The 24,439-nt window shown below is 40.4% G+C and overlaps 1 protein-coding gene across 2 annotated transcripts in view; it reads left to right on the top strand.

Moving 5' to 3' along the window:
• Window positions 1-24,439, top strand: part of LOC129857906 (A disintegrin and metalloproteinase with thrombospondin motifs 2-like) — a 190,343-nt gene that overhangs the window by 78,452 nt on the left and 87,452 nt on the right. The gene's annotated exons all lie outside the window — the stretch shown is intronic.

The following is a 24,439-nucleotide window of genomic DNA, read 5'->3' as shown; positions in this document are numbered from 1 at the left end:
ATACTTTTCGGATGAGTTTCAGTCACTTAGTCTACTGATGCAAATACACATTTTGACACCTTTCCCATAGACTTTTCAAGTAATTAGACGTATTAGCCTTGTGAACATAGAAACTTGTTTTTTGTGCTACAATGTTTAAAACATAAATTAGGTCTACATAGTTTCTATAACAATATAGCTACAACCACTAGTGGTTAAACAGCAAAATACAGTTGAAGTCAGAAGTTTACATACACCATAGTCAAATACATTTAATCTCAGTTTTTCACAATTCCTGACATTTAATCCCAGTTTTAAAAACATTTGGTCAGTTAGGATCACCACTTTATTTTAAGAATGTGAAATGTCAGAATAAAAGAAGAGAGAATAATTTATTTCAGCTTTTATTTCTTTCATCACATTCTCAGTGGGTCAGAAGTTTACATACACTCAATTAGTATTTGGTAGCATTGCCTTTACATTGTTTAACTCTGGTCAAACGTTTTGGGTAGCCTTCCACAAGCTTCCCACAATAAGTTTGGTGAATTTTGGCCGATTCCTCCTGACAGAGCTGGTGTAACTGAGTCAGGTTTGTAGGCCTCCTTGCTCGCACACGCTTTTTCAGTTCTGCCCACACATTTTCTATAGGTTTGAGGTCCTCCAATACCTTGACTTTGTTGCCCTTACGCCATTTTTCCACAACTTTGGAAGTATGCTTGGGGTGAATGTCCATTTGGAAGACCCATTTGCGACCAAGCTTTAACTTCCTGACTGATGTCTAGAGATGTTGCTTCAATATATCCACTTACATTTACTCCCTCATGATGCCATCTATTTGTGAAGTGCACCAGTCCCTCCTGCAGCAAAGCACCCTCACAAAATGATGCTGCCACCCCCGTGCTTCACGGTTGAGATGGTGTTCTTCGGCTTGCAAGTATCCCCCTTTTTCCTCCAAACATAATGATGGTCATTATGGCCAAACAGTTCTATTTCTGTTTCATCAGAGGAAACAGAAATCACATTTCTCCAAAAAGTACGATCTTTGTCCCCATGTGCAGTTGCAAACCGTAGTCTGTCTTTTTTATGGCGGTTTTGGAGCAGTGGCTTCTTCTTCGATATAGGACTTGTTTTTACTGTGGATATAGATAATTTTCCACCTGTTTCCTCCAGCATCTTCACAAGGTCCTTTGCTGTTGTTCTGGGATTGATTTGCACTTTTCGCACCAAAGTATCTCTAGGAGACAGAACGCGTCTCCTTCCTGAGCGGTATGGCGGCTGCATGGTCCCATGGTGTTTATACTTGCGTACTATTGTTTGTACAGATGAACGTGGTACCTTCAGGCGTTTGGAAATTGCTCCCAAGGATGAACCAGACTTGTGGAGGTCTACAATTTGTTTTCTGAGGTTTTGGCTGATTTCTTTTGATTTTCCCATGTCAAGCAAAGAGGCACTGAGTTTGAAGGTAAGCCTTGAAATACATCCACAGGTACACGTCCAATTGACTCAAATTATGTCAATTAGCCTATCAGAAGCTTCTAAAGCCATGACATCATTTTCTGGAATTTTCCAATGTGTTTAAAGGCACAGTCAACTTAGTGTATGTAAACTTCTTACCCACTGGAATTGTAATACAGTGAAATAATCTGTCTGTAAACAATTGTTGGAAAATGACTTCTGTCATGCACAAAGTAGATGTCCTAACCGACTTGCCAAAACTATAGTTTGTTGACAAGAAATTTATGGAGTGGTTGAAGAACTAGTTTTAACGACTCCAACCTAAGTGTATATAAACTTCCGACTGAAACTGCATTAATTGGATATAGAAACAAACTTGTTCATTGACTTACTGAAATTATTCACTTTTAATTGTACTTGCTGATAGATCATTTATATATATTTATATATATATACACTACCGTTCAAAAGTTTGGGGTCAATAAGAAATGTCCTTGTTTTTGATAAAAAGCACACAAAAAAAGTCCATTAAAATAACATCAAATTGATCAGAAATACAGTGTAGACATTTTTAATGTTGTAAATGACTATTGTAGCTGGAAACGACTGATTTTTTATGGAATATCTACATAGGCGTACAGAGGCCCATTATCAGCAACCATCACTGCTGTGTTCCAATGGCACGTTGTGTTAGCTAATCCAAGTTTATAATTTTAAAAGGCTATTTGAAATTATGTTAGCACAGCTGAAAACTGTTGTTCTGATTAAAGAAGCAATAAAACTGGTCTTCTTTAGGCTAGTTGAGTATCTGTAGCATGAGCATTTGTGGGTTCGATTACAGGCTCAAAAAGGCCAGAAACAAATAACTTTCTTCTGAAACTCGTCATTCTATTCTTGTTCTGAGAAATAAACAGTGAAGAGGCGACTCCGAGATGCTGGCCTTCTAGGCAGAGTTCCTCTGTCCAGTGTCTGTGTTCTTTTGCCCATCTTTATCTTTTCTTTTTATTGGCCAGTCTGAAATATGGCTTTTTCTTTGCAACTCTGCCTAGAAGGCAAGCATCACGGAGTCGCCTCTTCACTGTTGATGTTGAGACTGGTGTTTTGCGGGTACTATTTAATGAAGCTGCCAGTTGAGAACTTGCGAGGTGTCTGTTTCTCAAACTAGACACTCTAATCTACCTGTCCTCTTGCTCAGTTGTGCACCGGGGCAAACCACTCCTCTTGCTATTCTGGTTGACAGGTACATCAGTTTGCGCTGTTCTGTGAAAGGAGTAGTACACAGTGGTGGGCCTCTGTAAGGCTATGTAGATTTTACATAAAAAATCAGCCGTTTCCAGCAACAATAGTCATTTATAACATTAATAATGTATACACTATATTTCTGATCAATTTGATGTAATTTTAAAGGACAATTTTTTTTGCTTGTCTTTCAAAAAGAAGGGCATTCTAAGTGACCCCAAACTTTTGAACGGTAGTGTATATTATTGTAACAGTAGTTCTACCTACTGGATTAATAATAGGAAGCGTTGATTATTTGGCTTTAGGGAGAGCACAGAGCATGGAATATTTTTTTTAGCTGCAGATCAATTTAAATACATATGCCAAATTATATAATTGATCCTGTCTGTATGTACAGAAATAAATTAAATCATTGAAAATACTACACCAGAAATCATTATTTAGCCACAGAGGTTCAATAGCTTCTTTCAAAAAAATATTTGTGTGATTGTGTGGGCTTCCTACAGTCAGGAAGCCCACAATTGGGCAGCACGCGCAACAAATATCAAACAGCTGATTGTTGAGTTATGACTGTCAATGAACAGTAGGCAGCAGCTAAAAGGCATTTTGCAATATTTCAAAATACAACTGCGGGAAAAACAGTTTGGAGGAGTCAGTGTAACTGGAAAGTTAGTGTACTATAATTTCCTCCTTATATTGAACAATCTGTCTCCACTCTTTTCTTTGGCCTATGCTATTGGTTTCATTTAAGACAGGGTTGTTCATTTTTATTATCTCAGTAGGCTGTCAAAGTCAGAGTAGCCTTTAATTTCAGTCATTGGTGTGGTGTTAAAAAATATGATTCTAATGTCTCCAGTCATGTGAAATAATTTTCAAAGACCCAGAATGTTCTGAAACTCTGGTGACTCCCCTGGATGGAGGTCTTGGATTTAATATAATCTTGGGCTTCTGTTCTGTGATAAGAGAAGTGGCTGCCCAATCGCCATGATTGATTTGGCACCTAGAGGTCAATCAATCATGACCTCAGCCAAGAGAGGGGTGTGTTATTGTTCAGCCAATCAGCATAGCAGCTTAAAGAGACAGGAGCCATGATTTTGCTCTTGGTTTGATCGATGCCTAGAAAATGTAGGAAGCATGTTTTGAGATTTTGGAGAGATTGACAGATTTTCAGTAGTAAGCACAATTAATATTATCAGCACAGAAGCACAGCGTAGTTCTGTTCAGCAGTTGGAAGGACACGCCATACCCGGCACACATATCCTACATCAGCTGGTGACCTGCTGGGGAGCAACCGATGAGTGTGGGCAGACAGGCAGACAGACTCTGCTCCGGCTCCACCTCGGATTATAGACATCGTGCAGGTGACTCTCTTGCTTCCCCGTAGCTAACCTGTCACCGCCAGCCTTCTAGTTAGCTACCCTTTGCCTGGTTAATAAGCACAAGCTGCTTCACAACATTTTAAACAATCGAAGCATTGCGTTTAATAGTAAAACAACAGTCTAGCTATGTTTTTCTCTTCTTTGAGTATAGAAAAGTACTCGTTGAATTTGTAGTCTCGCTTAACCCTCCCACTTTCCCAACTGCATTTCATAGGCAGGTTATGTAGCCATCGTAGCCTAGTCTCTCTCTTTTCCTCAGAGAAAACAGCTTGATTCAAAGCCTTACCATTGAAAAGATATGAACCATAATACCGCCACTATGTTTTGTGCATTGGCAACCCGCATTTTACATTAATAAAGCATACCGTAGGCCGTTCTAAAACTAGGCTACATGCGGACCGGACCGGGTCGCACTTTATTTGGATAGTCTGGATTTTCCATACTACCAACAAACTATCTGTTGATAAGCAACTGCTTGCTAAGGTTACGGTTAGAGTTAGGTTTAGAATAAGGGTTAAGGTTAGGGCTAGGGTTAGGATAAAAGCCAATTTATGCTTGATTCGGTAATATGTTCCAGAGGCTCTGTACGGAGCGTGTGACGCAGTTGTGGAGCCTCCGGAGGCGTACGGAGGGCAAATCGAGCTCTGTAAGGCGATGCCATGCACTTCCCAAGTTTTATCACAATGCGGAGGGCTATGCATAGCTCCGTATAGCTCCAAATTGACATGATTGGTTGACAGTAGATGGGGGCAGTACATCCTGTATAAACACAAGCTCACTTCCTTGACAACTTCCTTGACAACAAACATGGACAACTTTAAAGAAAGGCTATCAGAACAAGTTCACAAATAAAAAAAACTTCTTTATGATACCTCGAGTAGACATGAAAATTAGTTTGAACCCCTGGAAAGAGATGTAATTGGGATAGATGTGGTAAAGAGGTTAGTGGAATGCATACCATAGGGGATAGAAGGACGCTGGACACACTCAACAAATCTGACCTAACAAAGTGGATATTGGTAAAATCCGTCATGATTGATGGATTGCAACAGGCCCACAATGTGATTGCTACAATGTGACTCCTGGACCACCTGAATTCGGTCTTATGCAGCAAAATTTGAAATTGTGTTTTGTACATTGGATAAAAGTAGAGACTCAGTGCTACAAAATGGTATATCATACACTGCATTTGAGGAAAATGGGAAAGTAATTCTGCTTTTAAAGTTGATCAACTTGTAAACTCACTTTTGAGAAAATGGCCTTTGAATGTTTTGGTATCTAGTGAAGAGCTCTTCTTTGTCTACACCCATTCAGCATCGTTCACATCCTCTTAAGCTTTAGCCCCACCCATCTCATTTCGCTCTCGGAGCGCGCACTTGACGTTCTGATTGATGATTGGATAACATGAAAACAGCCTAACCAGCTCTGCTAGCAACAATTTCATTATGCTTTATTGCAGACGTTTACTGACACCGGCCATATTCAATAGGTGTTGTACACATGTCGCGTAATGTTAGCTAACGAGCCAGCCAGTTAACGTTAGCTAGTTAAACAACAATGAACAGTGCCAACAATGCCACAGTGATCGGAGCTAACCAACCAGGTTCAATGTTAGCTAGCTATTTGTTAGCTAGCCATTTGCTTGTCTCTAACTAGAAAAGCAAATGGCTCTGGGTTACAAATAATAACGTCAGCTAGGGAGCCAGCCAGCTAATGTTAGCTAGCTAGCTAACAGTACACTTTAGCTTAAGCCATATAGCTAGCTAGCTAGGGAAACAATGAACCTAGCTATGTAAACAAGGTGTAAGTTCACACACGTAATGTTAGCTAATGAGCAAGTCAGATAACGTGAGCTAGTTAAACAACAATGAACACAGTGCCAAATCATGTCGTTACTACCCTGCATGAATACGGCTAGCTAGCTAACAGTACACTTTAGCTTGAAATGAAACCACTTTCTGTCAAAATTAGAAACATGTAATATCTGAAAATGTAGATAGCTAATGCTAGACTATCTTATCTGTATACATCATCATGCATGATGGACGCGTCTCCCTGTCAGGAATGCCATACCACAGTTGCCCTTAGTTTGAAGATGTAATCCGGAGAGAGGTGTTCTCTCCATCTCTTTACCTATCATACTCTAATTCCACTGATTCCATAACTTGATCCTCCAGAAAGTGGAGAGCAACACTTATGCAGCTCCACTACACAATACATTAAAAAAAGCAGTGTTCGACAAGATTACCAACACAGACTGACGAGCTCAAATAGACAGAAGCCCTCTATATGGCAGAACTCATCTCTCGGCATGTCCAGCCCATTCAGTGGAAAGGTTGCTGACTTTTTCTGTGGCTTAACCAACAAGGCTTGTAATTTTACAATTTTATTCGTATTTACAGATGGCATACAAGTTTGTTACAAAGGCAGATGAAAGTTCACATGTTCGAGAAGGCATTTCTGCCCAAAAAACACATTTTGATAAAAAAATAATAATAATTACGTTCAAACGGCTCTCCTGTGAAGTCGTGACTTGCGACATACTCCTAGTTTCTTGAATCGAGTCACAAATCTGATTTGGATATATTTGGCTGTTTTTGCTGCATAACATTTAGAAGTTGTCCCTTTTCAGGTTTTGAAAAGTTGACCGCTAAATGCTAACTCCCGTTTGTATAAATATATATATTTTTTTTTAACTATGCAAGTCAGTTAAGAACAAATTCTTATTGACAATGACGGCCTACCCCAGCCAAACCCTCCCTTAACGATGCTGGGCCAATTGCGCACCTCCTTATGGGACTCCTGATCACGGCCAATTGTGATACAGCCCGGTGATCGAACCTGGGTCTGTAGTGACGCCTTTAGCACTGTGATGCAGTGCCTTAGAGCATTGCACCTCTCAGGATCTTAATCTGGTACCATAGTTAGCATACCGAAATCGGTGGTGGTCGTCAAACTCGTTTTTAACTGTAATTAAGTTCATTGATGACATGAACATGTGGGATTGACATCCATACAAGCATTATACTTTATATTATACTTTACATTATATTTTTACATTATATAGTGTGAAACACACATGTAAACAATAGCCTAAATGTTGGCATATTTTGCTGGGGGGCAATGGGGAGATTCGGGATCGAGATGCAGGCGGGAAAACAGTGTAGCGTTTTAACTTCATGCTGTCTTGGTTGAGCTCCTATGTCAAGCACGGCCGTCAACATCTTTAAAAGAGGTAAGGTCTTGTCTTTTTTTTTGTTGCCAGTTGCTTGTAAAAAGCTTATTTTTTGCAAATAGTAGAAGCAACACGTTTTTGGCCTTCATATGGAAGCCCTGAAGAAGGCCAAAAGCTGAAACGCGTGGGTTATACTTTTAGCATTAAATACACCATTTGTCCTCCAAGTGTTCCTGAATCTCCTCTCTACAGAGTACACACTGCACATCACTGCACTGTCTGAGAAACAGCACCAAGTTCACCAGTCTCACTGCCACCTTGGTCTGTCCTGTAGAATCACATCGGATGTAAAGTCTCCTGTTTAAGGGACCTGCATGGTTCTGGTACCGGTTCCGACTGACATTTTAGATTATAAACCGATCTGTGGACACCGTAGATCGAAATGGTATGTACCTCCTACCATTTTAATGGGGTGGCAGGTAGCCAAGTGGTTAGAGTGTTTGACCAGTAACCGGAAGGTTGCTAGATCAAATCCCCGAGCTGACAAGGTAAAGGTCTGTTGTTCTGCCCCTGAACAAGGCAGTTAGCCCACTGTTTCTAGGCCATCTTTGAAAATATGAATTGGTCCTTAACTGACTTGCCTAGTTAAATAAAGGTAAAATGTAATTTGCTCCTCCGACTATCCATCAACTCCTGGCTGAATCCTACATCACTGACAAAGCAATCCTTACATTGTAGCGAAGCAGCAGAGTGTGGTTTTGTAACTCTAGCACTTTCAGAGATTGATTTATAGCCAACTTCATCAAAGTAATCTAAAATAATTTAGGCAAAATGCAAGTTCCTAACGAGTGCAGGAAGCCATGCTCGAGCTCTGTGTGACGTTCACAGCGATGGGGGCAGAAGTTTTGATCAAGAGAGTCCTTTAGAAATATGCACATTTTCTTTAACGCAAACAAATATAAATAGGTATTTTACAGTTATAAGGAAGGTAAAATCTTATCGTTTTATAAATTGATTTCATATATTTGGATTTTTATATTTTTTGTACTGTGTACTTGAGCTTGTGTCTTCAAAAGTTACTACACCTCAGCAATTTATAATTATTTTTACCAGAAAATTTTGATTTGATCCTTTCTTGCAGCATTAGCAGTTATTGTTTATGACCCGCTCATGATAAATAATCACCTTTGGGATTACGTAGTCAAGATGGAGAGACGGTAGGACGGACATGAGGTGAGACGTAAGTAAAAGGGAAAGATAACAGGCAGGATTATGTTTTACATCACATTTAGTTACATTTAACTGTTTAATGGATTTATTCTACAACAATACATCCAGAATTGACCATCTGCATGTGAAATATAGATCTATAGGTATATTTCTGTGGTGTGAGTTAGCCCAGTCCAGGTGAGGAGGATTGTGGGAAAAAGCCCTGTGGTGGTCCATCTGTCTGTGCATGTCTCAGTCCCCTGAACAAAACAACACTGCACATCACACATGCACACACATACACACGTGCGCACGCACACACACACACACACACACACACACACACACACACACACACACACACACACACACACACACACACACACACACACACACACACACACACACACACACACACACACACACACACACACACACACACACACACACACACACACACACACACACACACACACGACTCCCCTGGACCAAAACATTGCACACCACACTACTCTCCCCCAGACAGCTCCGCCTGGACACTGTCCTGTTGTTACCCACAGATAGAGTCAGGGATGGGGGAAAGATACAAAGACGGAGAAAGAGGGATGAAACAAAAGAGTATGAGCGAATAAGGAGTCAAAGACAAATAAGAAAGGGGAGGTGAAGGAAAGGGATGAAGATATATGAAAAGAAGAGAGAGGAAAGCACAGAAGATTGTTATGTCACAAAGATAGGAGAGATGGAGAGACAGATCAGAGAACATGAAGAGGTAGGGAAGAAACAGTCCAAATATAGACAGAAAAGAGAGAGGGAAATAGAGATGAGACAGGTAGATATATATGATCCTCTGTATGTCTGGTGAAATAATGATAATCCAGAGTTTTCCAACAGCAGTGATTAATTGATGAATGTGCAACATCAATAATACAGCTTGCTCTCTCCACTTAGGACATTGATTCACACCTTTTCCACAGCTTATGGTGTGAAAAACCAATCAGTCTTCTTCCCTCTCTCTCTCTCTCTGTCAGCTATGGAACAAAAGGCTAAATTTAGCTGGCCAATACACTGACTGTCTGTGTCCAGGAAATTAATTAATAAGTCATTTATTAATCGGCAGGTCGTAAAGTAGACCTTGTGCAGCAGATCTGAATAAATTATTGATTGACTATAAATGAATACATTAAAATGTCCCTTACTTATCAGCGTACAGTGTCAGGATGGAGAGACGGTAGGACGGACATGAGGTGAGAAGTAAGTAAAAGGGAAAGATAACAGGCAGGTCATCCGTGATACAAGTGAGTATTAGACGTCCACCCATGTCTGAGGACGTCGGAAGATGACGTGGAAACCAGCCACTAGGGGCAACACTGAGCACTGTTACCTTCAAGTAGGTATCGGTTTTGCTAGGGCATTGTGGATGGGGATGGCAGATGGGTGTAAGCATCTGGTTCAAAAGGTTGCATGTTCAAATCCAGTGATAGATAGTTGTTTTTAATATTTTAGTTGTAAATCCTATCCCAAACGTTAACCCTTACCTTAACCATTCTGAGTTAAAACCTTAATAATTCAGAGTTAATGCTGAAACTTAACCCTAACCTTAAAACATTTGGAGTTAATGACTAAACAGAACCTTAAACACTTTGAAATGTGATGTTTGGAACAACTTCGGAATTTTGTCTTATTCTGATGTGAGACTGTGAAAGCTTGTAGAAAGAAAAATACACACACTCTTCATATAAGGGCACAAGTTGAGATCCAAATGCAGACACAGGAGGCAAAGGATATTTGTTATAACAAAGGGAGTAGGCAAAGGCAGGTCGGGGACAGGTGAGAGTTCATAAACCAGGTCAGAGTCCAAAAACAGTACCAGACGATAGGCAGTCTCGAGGTCAGGCCAGGCAGGGGTCAGAAACTAGATCTTAGTCCAAAAACAGTACAAGGGGATAGGCAGGCTGGTAGTCAGAACAGGCAGAGTGGTCAGGCAGGCGGGTTCGGAGTCAGGACAGTCAAGGGTCGTAACAAGGAGGACTAGAAACAAACAGAGACTGGGAAAAATAGGAGCAATGAAACCCGTTGGTTGACTAGGCAAACGAGACGAACTGGCACAGAGAGACAGGAAACACAGGGATATATACAATATACACCGGGAATAATGAGTGACACCTGGAGGGGGTGGAGACAATCACAAGGACAGGTGACCAGATCAGGGTGTGACACTTCATTACAAGCACACAGTTTCAGAAAGCAACACGGCCTGAATGTGTGTGTGCGTGCGTGCGTGTGTGTGCCAGGTGTCAGTGACTGTGGGTGGCGGTCGTTGTTACTCTACTAGTCTGTCTCCTTCCTGAGATCTTAACTCAGCGTTCCTATGGAAACTCACGCACTTGTTCTCTCTTTCTGTCTCTGTCTCTCTCTCTCTCTCTCTCTCTCTCTGTCTCTCTCTCTCTCTCTCTCTCTCTCTCTCCTTTCTTTGTTATCAGAAGTTCTGGAGTAGACTGTTCAGAATAGAATGATCGAGTGTGCGCGCGCACACACACACACACACACACACACGCACACACACCTGCCTGCTTCAAACGAAAAGAGAGCACCAGTAATGAGCAGAGGTCTCAATCACACGACAGTGTTAATTCTGGCACTCTTTTCTTAGATTTAGTCTAGTCTTACACATTTTGACTAAAATATCATTGAGTCTTGGTCCCATTTTTTGTCATTTGAATAATGATTTAGTGCAGTTATAGTTAAAATGATGAAACGGCGGGCCATTCTAGTCAACTAAATGCCCTTTCATTTTAGTCACTTCACATTTGTATTGCCTCATTCACTTGTCGTCAACTTAAATCACTGACTTCTATGTACACAAACATATATAGCCGTGTCATACCAAATTATTTTTCGGCATAATATTCTGTTCTCTTCGCAACAGCAGAAATTTGACAAACATATATTAGAATACAGTATATAAGAATGACCTCCCTATAAATTCCTAATTTAGCCAGTGCTGGGGTAACATCACTGAGGAAGCCAAGACAAGCCAGTAAAAAAGCCATATTACAACCTATGTTGTGAAAATTGCATAGTTTGCTCTATAACCCATTCATTCGTATCAAATCAAAATAATTGTATTTGTCACCGAATACAACAGAATACAACAACAACCTTATGTGAAATGCTTACTTACAAGCCCTTAACCAACAATGCAGTTCAAGAAATAGAGTTAAGAAAATATTTACGAAAAAATCTATAGTAAAAAATGTAATAAAACGTAACACAATAACGAGGCTATATGGTGGAACAAACTCCCTCACGACGCCAGGTCAGCGGAGTCAATCACCACCTTCCGGAGACACCTGAAACCCCACCTCTTTAAGGAATACCTAGGATAGGATAAAGTAATCCTTCTAACCCCCCCCCCCCCCCCCACCCCCCTTAAAAGATTTAGATGCACTATTGTAAAGTGGTTGTTCCACTGGATATCATAAGGTGAATGCACCAATTTGTAAGTCGCTCTGGATAACAGCGTCTGCTAAATGACTTAAATGTAAATGTAATGTATATACAGGAGGTACCGGTACCGAGTCAATGTGCGGGGGTACAGGTTATTCGAGGTAATTTGTACATGTAGGTAGGGGTAAAGTGACTATGCATAGATAATAAACAGCGAGTAGCAGCAGTGTAAAAATATGCCACGTGATATACAATAAGGCCGTGACAACAAAAAGACAACCGTCACACAGTGGCGGAATAAATTCAGCTACATAAACGTTTGTTTCATCACAAAGTCCACAAGGCAAATATTCCATGTAACAAACAGTTATATCACCTGCAGCATGGCGGTTTACTAAGCAACTACTGATTTAGAACCACAGAGTTACTGCAAGTCAACATAAAAACAACAGGAGCACTGCCTCCACTATTCCGGCACCATTTCTACTTAAACGTTTAAACATAATCAAATCAATAAGGCTATGTATGTTAGTTTATTAGTACACTGAAAACGAATTTAAAGATGCCAAAAACGATCTAGTCCAATCAATGTTGCTAAATATCATGTGGCTGTCCATGGAACTGATTTATGTGTGTGTGTGTGTGTCTGCGTGTGTGTGTGTGTGCATAAGCATGTGCGTGCGCACATGCGCAAGTACAGTAAGTTGACTCACCCTACTTGTAGACTAGTTGAACTCCAATGCTATCCTCCTCTATTTTTCATGTTGGCAAAACGGCCTATGGTTCTGTCATACAGTACACCTAACCTAACTTCCTCGCATGGGCAACAATGAACCAGTTACAGTTTTTTTTGATTGCTTAAGCACGATTTTCAAAACAGGGCCCATGTTTTCAAAACACTACACACAATTAGCACAACCACACACACAATTAGCAAAACACTACAGATCCTTTGCAAAATTAAACACTCTTGTAAAAACTATACACTTCTTTTTAAAAACCACACTTTGTTACCATATGAAACACACACGTTTCACATTACTATACTCTGTTTGCACGAGTTACACTCTGCTGTGATAAACCTAAAACACTTTTATCACTTCTACTTCCCTATGATTAGAGTAGGCTACTATCAACAAAGTACAAATATAATGTCAATTCACCAAACACTACACAAGACCAATGTTGCAGACTGAAGAAACTCATTTATTTCTCAACACGCCCAAAATGTTGACATGGAGATTCATAATACTGTAACCAAACGTCACTTTACGTATTGTAAAATCCCCCCCCAAAATAAACAAAACAACTGGACATCGTGTTCTCGTCAGGTTGAACCCAGCCTCATCTACGTAAATGAACTCATGCTGGATCGCCTCTCCATCCATTCGTAAAACTCTAAGAAAAACAGTGTCAGGCAAAATTGTGTAGTTCAGTGTAGATCTAGTATACATATTACAGTACAGTAAAATATTATGAGACAGTATGCAAGATCACACTGCTAAAGTGAATACGTACCTCTGCATAATCATGCTGCGGTCGTTTCACCCTTTCGGAATTGCGCTCGAAAGGCACTCGGTAAATTTGCTTCATTTGAATATGTTTTTTTTTTTTGAATGCGTGCCAGTGTTGATGTTGAGACCTGATGGATATCGTTGAAAATGGCGTGGTTATTGACAATGTTAGCTTGGAGCTGTGAGTGTTATAGTAAACATGGTTTTGGCCAACAATGCTATCTCCCTCTCTTGCTGTTCTGTGAACATAAGAGGCCTTCCCCCTTGTCGTCCCTGACCCTCAATCCTATGTAGAAAAAAAACAGTATACAATAGTACAGTAATTTCACAGGAAAAGGTAACAGAAGTGCTGATAGTGCATAGAATACAGTACTGTAAGCAGTTACTGAAACTGTGCAGATGTTTTTGCTATGATATTTTTACAATACCTATTTTCCAGTCGAAATGTTCTCATTACACTTGACACTGTATATCGGCTTAAATTTGTCTGTACTCGCAGTCCAGCCTCCCTCAGCGTCAGGCCGTGGTTGACAACATGGTCAACCAGTGTTGACAACATGGTCAACCAGTGTTGCGTGGATCTCATTTGTCAGATTCGGTCCTCTTTGAGCACCTTCTTGTCTTCCTCTTCCTCCTCCTCGTCCTTCTCCTCGTCCTCCTCGTTCTCCTCCTCGTCCTCCTCCTCGTTCTCCTCGTCGTCCTTGTCCTCGTCGTCCTCCTCCTCCTCGTCTTAATCTTTCTCTGACTCTTTCCATTGTGCTTGAAGACCGATGAACTCACCTGGTGCTTTTTATAGTGCTTATACACCTGATTGGTGTGTCTACAATTAAGCAAACGAGTGTTTGCACACCTGATGACTGTGTTGAACCAATTGGTTGGACGGTGTGGTATTTTGACAGTCAGTGCTTTGGTATTGCAAGGACGTGACTTCATGATAGATTTTTGTGTGTAATGTATGTTAAGTGTGTTTAGTGTTTTGCAAATCACTGTGTGTAGAGTTTTGCAACAAGTGTGAGGTTGACAATGTGCTTATAGTTGTGCAAATATAGGCTAATGTTTTGCTTCTTGAGTGTAAGGTTTTGCTAATAGTGTACTACTTTTAATTTTAGTGTGTAAGTAATCCAAAAATACTGTAAGATAGCTAGCTAACTAGTTAATGTGAGCCTACTATGCTACATATTGAACTTCAATATTCTCAGGCCAGTGGCACAACATATTAATTTAGGGTTAGATCAGAATCACTGTCACAATCATTGGCCCGTACAGAGAATTAAGTCAAAACCACAAGTCAAAATCCCCATCTCTATCCATGGCTTAGGAATCGCCCGATTTAGCAAGCTAGCTACTGCAGGACATCAACACAAGCCGACCAGAAACAGACATATTTTTTGGAAATGTAAGATTTTCTTAGGCAAGGATTTGATTGATTTGAAGCCAAATCCAAACTATCCTAACCTTGAGGGGGGTGTTTGGCTGCACCAGGACAACCCAGAGTTGAGAACATTTTGAAAACACAGAGAGGGACCAAAGATAAATTATTTTCTTTGGCCAAATATTTGGGGAAGCATGGCTTCCCTTGATCTCCATGAATACACACCACTGAATTCAGCCTACATAGATATAGTACATTACATACAAAACAAACAGACACAAACACAAGCGCAGAGATGGTGCCTCAAAGAATTGGAAAAGTAGTATTGGTTGCACCTTCATCACTTGGTCGTGTCATTGCCATTGCTATCAACCTTCCACAGATGCCCCAGTCACATTGCTGTCCAAAAGTAGAATGGGGATAATGACTTTGAACGGGAGCTAATGACTGTTTCGCTCAGTGATGTAGTTATGTCACTAAACCTCGAGTCTGAATCTAGTTCCGAGTTCCAAGTTCCCTGTGCTCGAGTCCAAGTCCGAGTCACCAAGGGTCGAGTAACGAGTCTAGTCACAAGTCTCTATGGCTGAAGTCCGAGTCCCAGTGCTTGACTCCTGGTCCAAGTGCTCAAGTCTGAGTCACTGGGTCCACATTAACTGAGGTATAGTGTAGTGGCAAATAAATTGTTTGCTATCCCTTTTCCTTTTTTTCTGTGCAACCAAATGTTTGCATGTAGGCCACGTTCAGTTGCAAAACATTCTTGAACTTTGAGGATAGAAATTCCACGAATAGAGCAGACGTTATTCCTTATTCAACAAGTCAGAGAGGCATGTGTGTTCTACATAGCAGAGTTCTATCTGAACATTCCGAAACGTTGCGTCCTGTTGAACCCACTCCAGGTAGTGGCAGTGATCCCTTCCCTTGGGCCATGTGATGTATGGGTTTTTAGTATAGAATTGTGACTAAGCAAGGATGTGTGTGTGTGTGTGTGTGTGTGTGTGTGTGTGTGTGTGTGTGTGTGTGTGTGTGTGTGTGTGTGTGTGTGTGTGTGTGTGTGTGTGTGTGTGTGTGTGTGTGTGTGTGTGTGTGTGTGTGTGTGTGTGTGTGTGTGTGCGTGTGTGTGGCAACGTGCATGCCCTGCCCACCTGAGGATCAGTCTTTTTCAGCCGTCTATTTCCTGTGTTTGAGAGGTGCAAAATCCACTTGTCACTTATATCTCACTAGATTGATTGCTTTCATTTTACTCCTGCGACTCTTTCATACTCTTGCTTGTGCCTGTCATTTTTTCCCATTAACGTTATGAACGCGGAAATGTTTGTAATGACCTGTCAATCATACCGCAGTAATGGCTGAAATGGGCTCAATGGAATACATTGTCTTTCCGTTGCATCTATAAGAACACCAAAGCTTTGTCTGGGATTTAATGCATCGTCTCAACACTTACATCACAAGAAAGAGATGAAAGATAACTTTAATTTGATGGGTGTTCATTTTTTGTGGAATTGAAAAAAATGCGTAAATTTAATACCGTTGAAATGTTTACAAATTAGGTGAGCTGAAATGAAAGCAACTTCCGAAAATGAATACTCGTATTATAGTGATATTATGTCTGATCTCGCAAACAATGTAAACTATGATTAGACAGGTGTAATCTAGAGCCAAGCCTGTTGATTTTTGATCCGAGGTTATCCTGCTATTGACACTTGTCGAATTATCCAACAGAACATGACAACAACAGTAATTAATGAGACCGTCTAGACAGTGCAGGTGGGTGCAGGTAGGCCTAGACAGAGCAAGTTAATGGGTGCAGCCAATGTTCCCTCAAAAAAAATGACAACAACAGTAATTAATGAGACAGTCTAGACCGTGCAGGTGGGTGCAGGTAGGCCTAGACAGAGCAAGTTTTGTTTTTAATGGGTGCAGCCAATGTTTCCTCCAAAAAAAATTAGGCCCTGAGAAAATTCCAGGTCTGCTGAGCACAAACTTGAACGTTGTGAAAATTCTGTGCAACTTCCAGCATGCGCTTACTGTGAACACTGAGGATGTACTTTAAGGTACTGTTTAAACAGTGGCCAGGTAGGCTGCTGTGGCTATTTGATCATGATGTAGGCCAACCAGAGTGTCCTACCATCAAAAACAATGGAGAAAAACACATCCCATAACAATTTAACATGGAAATTGATGTTCTATCATTCAGCCTACAATATCAGCCAATGTGTGGTGGTCAATGCCTACATTCCATGAGACTTTTGAAAAATTAAACATGCAGGGCTGATCTCAGAACAAGCACGCCTACTAGCGTCCACACATACAGTAGCCTAAACACAGTCCAGTTCAAAGTGAAAGGCACAGATCCGTATATGGCAAGTGCTATTTGCATATAGGCCTACTGCAGCTCTAATTGGTTATGGCGCACAGGTCTGAGTAGACTGGAGTGCGGGCCTGAGTCATGCCTGTCAATGCAGTAGAGTCCTTCTCCAATGCGCTTTGCCTACAAGAAAATCTCTTGTACATTTAGTTTTTCATACTAAATCTTTCTTAGTTTGTTTTGTTTCGGTATATTACATTAAAGGTGGCTAATATTGCGTTGATTCGGTTACAATTCCCACAGGAGAGCAAAGCGTTGATAGTGTTAGAGGGAACATTGGTTGCAGCCCAGTTCCACTCCTTTATGTTAATTTATTCATATACAGTACCAGTCAAAAGTTTGGACACACTTACCCTTTCCAGGGTTTTTCTTTATTTTTACTTTTTTCAACATTGTTTAATGATAGTGAAGACATCAAATCTATGAAATAACACATATGTTGTCATGTAGTAACCAAAAATATATTTTATATTTGAGATTCTTCAAAGTAGCCACCCTTTGCCTTGATGACAGCTTTGCACACTATTGGCATTATCACAACCAGCTTCACCTGGAATGCTTTTCCAGCAGTCTTGAAGGAGTTCCCATATACTATATGCTGAGCACTTGTTGGCTGCTTGTCCTTCACTCTGCGGTGCAACTCATCCCAAACTATCTCAATTGGCTTGAGGTCGGGTGATTGTCCTTTGGACGTTGCATGATGGTCCCAAGGGAACATTCTCTGTGGGACCTTTTTATAGTTCCCGGTTTGACCCTGAGGTCATTTTTAGGACGTTCTTAGGACGTTGTGTCATGGTCCCCTAGAGGTTTTTGTCACATGATGGTCCCAGTTGTCCCAAACTATTATAAGTAAAGTAATTAAATGGTATGGGGGTTTTATGGTAAGTGGTATGCTGTTCATCTGAAATAGTGTAAAAATATTTAATCAATGACAATTTAATTATTTCCAATATGACCCCACCTGGGATTTGGGGTATGCTGATCTTTTTGCTGCACCACAAAGTCTGTAGAAGTTCAGAAGTCCGTTACACATTCATTGCCTATGATGCGTCTCTGCACTTAGCAAAAGAGTGCCATCTGCACTGTTATTTTAGTTGCAAGTTGACAATTTTCTAATTTATTTCATTTACTTCTTTCAGCAATTTGAGTTTGAGTTTTCAGTATAGTTGTCTAATGTTGGTGGGGTATATTATTCTGTTTTAATGTTACTCCCGAATCACCAGTGATGTGTTTGAGACCACCCAAAGCGAGACCAATTCAAGACCGGAGCAAATCGAGACAGAGTCAAGACCGAGACCAGAAAAATGCGAGTCCAATTCAAGACCATGATTGTAATGTTGTCAAATCAGCACCATGATAAGAGTTCAAAATGTCCACTATTTCTGTGTTTATATTTCAGAACTACATATGGATTCTGTAGACATTCAGAATATTAAAACAAATGCATGCTGAGGGAAAATAGAACCACTCGACAAATCATTACTAACCCAAACACAGTGGGGAACAATGGGCCTTCTATGCCTTCAGAGAAAGGCTAAGAATTTACAAAATAATGATTATAATAATAATGCTAATTTTATTATTTTCAATTATGTTCTGTAGTGGCGATTTTAGCATGTAAATCTTTGTTGGGCAAAAAAACATTTTTTAAATGCATTCCAGCAAAGCCACAACACAGCACTAAACAATACATTAATTGCACTATAACGGTGACAAACGGTGCCCACAAACTGATGGGGCCTACATAAAGCTGTCCCAACAGCAGAGCTTTCTTTTCAGCACCATGGAGTGAATCCTTACCACTGTTACACCTGGCTGTCAGCAGAGCCTAGTCTGGCAGCGAAACAGTTCATTACCCTCATTTACTGCCTTTTAAAAAACATAGTTGATATGGCTGACTTGCTTAAACAAATGTGGTTCTACTGACAATTGAGATTTACAAACTATGGGAATGATGAGCGGATAAGAGGCAATCCGTAATTTCGATTAAGACAATAATGAGCGAGCTAGTATGGACGTTGTCAATATAACTATTTGTTCAACACTTTTGAAATGTACAGTGACAAAATTCAGAACATAGGCCGTTCTTACAGTATTCCCCCTGTAAACCAAGTCAGAACCGTAGGATACATAAAGGGGGCATATAAGCAAATAATGAAAGCTCTACAATACTCGATGATTACATTTCTCTAAAACAGGCTATAGGCTACATGTGCACCACCAAGTCAGAACAGTAGGCTAAGTTATGAGGGGGAAAGAAACCAAATTATTATGGTGAGGCACATGGGCTACTAACAGCTTACTACACAACATACACTTAGTATTACTTTCCTAGCTACAGTATACATATCTCCCGGGCATAGTACATCATTTATGCAGCAGCATACAATATATTTTTGGACTCACCTTGTTGTGCTGTGCTCACTTAAACAGAAAAGGTGGCGCGGAGGTCCTTCATGTGGACACATTTTATCATCAAACTTTGTGATCAAAGTCTGACATTCTCTGGATTTATGGTGCTTTCAAGACAACTGGGAACTCGTTAAAAAACTGTGGTTGAATCATGATGTCAGTGATCTTCAGGTTGGAGTTCCCGACTTGGAATTACGAGTTGGATGACCATTCAAAATGTATTTTCCCAGACGGAGCTAATTTTTCCCCAAGTTCCCAGTTGTCTTGAACCTACTTAAGTCTGAGATTTCCCAGTCCTTAGATTCCAGTTGTTTTGAATTAGGCAGAAGTCATGCTGGATTGACAGCATCGCCAATGTATTCAACCTTTTCTAGCCCATGGTATGATGCGAGTGAATGTTTATCTTTTTAAACTTGGAAAAGAGACCGTTATACCCAGACTTGAACCACACACCCTCTCCACTGAATATCAGAATAGTGATTACTTTTCAAAGCTTGCAGTTAGCCACTGATTCCTTCTAAACCCCTAATTGTATAATTTGCGATTTCCAACTTGTTGTGTAATGTGTCCAATGGCCAATGAGAACCAATATGTGTTATCTATAATTTTTCTTCATATGACAACGATTGAAAAGGATTTTCCAGTAGATTTTTTCGACTTGATTCATGGTTATGACTGCTTTCTAGCTAATATTTTGAAAATATGATGTTGACATGATCAGTCCAATCAAAGCTATGGTAGACGTGATTTGACGTGATTTTATCTGTGGCCAATGACTTTAAGCCTTCGTGGATGGGCACTTCTAATGTAAATCTATGGCAGCAGCAAAGGGGGTTGAATTTTCGAGCTCTCCCCGTAGATTTTGCGGTGACGTAGTGCCCCCATGAGTGACTGAACACTGAGCCAATCACAGCACAACTAGAGAAAATGACCAACCCCTATGCTCTATATATTCTGCTGGCTGCCCCACCACCACAGAAAGTACTGAGATAGGCAGAAACACATGCATTTTGGAGCTGCATGTTTGTGTGTGGCTTTATTAACTAAAAAAAAAAATGTTTTACATGTTTGGAAACTGATATGTGACACCTATTAATGCCACAATAACTTGCAAAACAGGCACAACAAAAATAATGATATGGACAGTTGAAGTTGGAAGTTTACATACTGTACACCTTAGCTAAATACATTTAAACTCAGGTTTTCACAATTCCTGACATTTAATCCGAGTAAAAATGGACTGTCTTAAGGTCAGTTAGGATCACCACTTTATTTTAAGAATGTGAAATGTCAGAATAATATGAATAATTAATAGAGATAATTATTTATTTCAGCTTTTATTTCTTTCATCACATTCCCAGTGGGTCAGAAGTGTACATACACTCAATTAGTATTTGGTAGCATTGCCTTTAAATTGTTTAACTTGTGTCAAACATTTCGGGTAGCCTTCCACAATAAGTTGGGTAGCTTCCCACAATAAGTTGGGTGAATTTTGGCCCATTCCTCCTGACAGGGCTGGTGTAACTGAGTCTGGTTTGTAGGCTTCCTTGCTCGCACACGCTTTTTCAGTTCTGCTCACAAATTTTCTATAGGATTGAGGTCAGGGCTTAGTGATGGCCTCTCCAATACCTTGACATTGTTGTCCTTAAGCCATTTTGCCACAACTTTGGAAGTATGCTTGGGGTCATTGTCCATTTGGAAGACCCATTTGTGACCAAGCTTTAACTTCCTGACTGAGATGTTGCTTCAATATATCCACATAATTGTCCTTCCTCATGATGCCATCTATTTTGTGAAGTGCACCAGTCCCTCCTGCAGCAAAGCACCCCCACAACATGATGCTGCCACCCCCGTGCTTCATGGTTGGGATGGTGTTCTTCGGCTTGAAAGCCTCCCCCCTTTTCCTCCAAACATAATGATGGTCATTATGGCCAAACTTTTCTATTTTTGTTTCATCAGACCAGAGGACATTTCTCCAAAAGTATGATCTTTGTCCCCATGTGCAGTTGCAAACCGTAGTCTGGCTTTTTTATGGAGGTTTTGGAGCAGTGGCTTCTTCCTTGCTGAGCGGCCTTTCAGGTTATGTCGATATAGGACTTGTTTTACTGTGAATATAGATACTTTTGTACCTGTTTCCTCCAGCATCTTCACAAGGTCCTTCGCTGTTGTTCTGGGATTGATTTGCACTTTTCGCACCAAAGTACATTCATCTCTAGGAGACAGAATGCATGTCCTTCCTGACCGGTATGACGGCTGCGTGGTCCCATGGTGTTTATACTTGCTTACTATTGTTTGTACAGAATCAAATCAATTCTCTGTAATTATTATTACGTGATTAAACTAACCATGTAAATGTAAATAACTAGGAAGTCGGGGCACCAAGGAAAATCTTCAGATTAAAAAGTTATACTTTTCCTAAAATAACTCTTCAGATATTTTTATATCTGATCAATTAGTCTTCTAATTAATTCATTATTCTTTACCTCACGTTAGTCTCATTCCAAATGTCATAAAATGGTGGTTATCTGCACGAACCCAGCCATTACTATGAATCATCCATATATCAATTATCTTAATAACTAACTAAATAATCACAGAAATGCATAAACAAACAACACAGTAGATATGTTACAAGGAAATGATAGGGGAGGTTCCCTAGTGGGCTAAGCCGATATGACGGCTTGGCGGACAAAGAGAAGTGGGTGTGGACCGAAAGGCGGGAAAGAACAGTTGAGTTGGGTAAGAGTTGCTACACAGTTGGTAATTATATTAATTGAAATGCTAATCCTTTGCACATGAATGCTCACTCATTCGGGAATAATTGCAATCAATATATATTTACGCCCAGTGTGTCGTCGTGATATTAGTATGTAGGATTCGCTCTTATTCTGTCGGTATCGATAGTCTCAGAGTATAACCATTTCCCGCCGTGTAGCAAATGCTCCACTCTTAGCTAATACTGAGGTTTTTGTGGTCTGAACTCAACCTGTGCCCCCTCGGTGTCCATCGAGGTACACGTGGTCTAAAGAGGATTTCTTCAGGAGCGGGTTTTATTCGTAACAGTAGATAAGGGCTGTCCCATGAGCCATGAGTCATGTCTGTGCTCATGGGGGTGGGCCAATGACTTAGTTAAACTTTAAAGGGAATACAATTCTGTCACATTAACGGTTTAACATGACATTACATCATTTCACAAATAGTTTAATCTTTACTCATATATTTATACAATAATTAGATGCAAAACCTCATACCAGAGGCACCTATATAAACAGAGTTATGGTAATGTCGCTGTATTGTTTTTCATGAGGTCACAAACATGAAACAAAACGGACCGGTTCGTAGCTGGCTTCTCCCTGACCGTTTACACATTCTCCAAAACATGGATATTGTTCAGTTCTCAAGTTCTGTGAAGTACAATAAGTTCCTTTGTTCTACTGTGAAACTCTCTCTCTATACTGCATGGCCAGGAGGAGAGAGTCTCCTCCAGGAATTTACGACCAGGAGGCCATAAGGCCATAAGCAAACAAGAAAATTATCATCTAGAAGCGGCGCTCCTAGTGGCCAGGAACTTTCATGCAGGCAAACTTAAATCAGTTTTACCACATTTTTACTAGCATGTCACATGTGCAACCAGGGGAAAAATCCTAGACCACCTTTACTCCACACACAGAGATGCATACAAAGCTCTCCCCCGCCCTCCATTTGGCAAATCTGACCACAATTCTATCCTCCTGATTCCTGCTTACAAGCAAAAACTAAAGCAGGAAGTGCCAGTGACTCGCTCAATACGGAAGTGGTCAGATGACACGGATGCTACACTACAGGACTGTTTTGCCAGCACAGACTGGAATATGTTCCGGGACTCATCCAATGGCTTTGAGGAATACACCACCTCAGTCATCGGGCTTCATCAATAAGTGCATCGATGTCGTCGTCCCCACAGTGACTGTACGTACATATCCCAACCAGAAACCATGGATTATAGGGAACATCTGCATCGAGCTAAAGGCTAGAGCTGCCGCTTTCAAGGAGCAGAAGACTAATCCGGACGCCCATAAAATTGTCAGAGACTCCAGTCAGTTATAGACTGGTTTCTCTTTTACTGCACGGCAAGCGGTACCGGAGTGCCAAGTCTAGGACCAAAAGACTCCTCAACAGCTTCTACCTCCAATCCATTAGACTGCTGAACAATTCATGCTACTCGCGGTTTGTTTGTTACCTATGCATAGTCACTCTGCCCCCACCTACATGTACATATTACCTCATCTAGCCTGTACCCCTTCACACTGACTTAGTACCGGTGCCCCCTGTAAATAGTCTCATTTTTGTTATTATGTGTTATGTGTTACTTTTTATTATAACTTTTTTTAGCCTACTTGGCAAATATTTTCTTCCTGAACTGCACTGTTGGTTAAGGGCTTGTAGGTAAGCATTTCACGGTAAAGTCTACACTTGTTGTATTCGGCGCATGTGGCAAATAAAGTTTGATTTGATATGATTTGCTTTGCTGATAATGGGCCTCTGTACGCCTATGTAGATTATTCTATAAAAAAATATGCCGTTCCCAGCTACAATAGTCATTTACAACATTAACAATGTCTACACTGTATTTCTGATAAATGTTATGTTTTTTTAATGGACAAAAAAAATTTGCTTTTCTTTCAAAAACAAGGACATTTATAATTGACCCCAAAATTTTGAACGGTAGTGTTTGTGAATACATGATAACAATGTATTCACAAAATCAGATTATCTCAAGGGACAATCAAGGCGTAACAACATGGTTGTGGACGGAATTTCAGAATCTCCGCATTAGACCTTCACGGAATCAGAGGACAAAGTGAGGGAAATGATCTCGGAGAAACTGAAGATGGACCACATGAAGATTGAGGT

Source organism: Salvelinus fontinalis, chromosome 6 (assembly GCF_029448725.1).
Source record: "Salvelinus fontinalis isolate EN_2023a chromosome 6, ASM2944872v1, whole genome shotgun sequence".
NCBI lineage: Eukaryota > Metazoa > Chordata > Actinopteri > Salmoniformes > Salmonidae > Salvelinus > Salvelinus fontinalis.
Note: the sequence above shows the minus strand (reverse complement) of the source record. Positions and strands in the feature narration are given on the sequence as shown.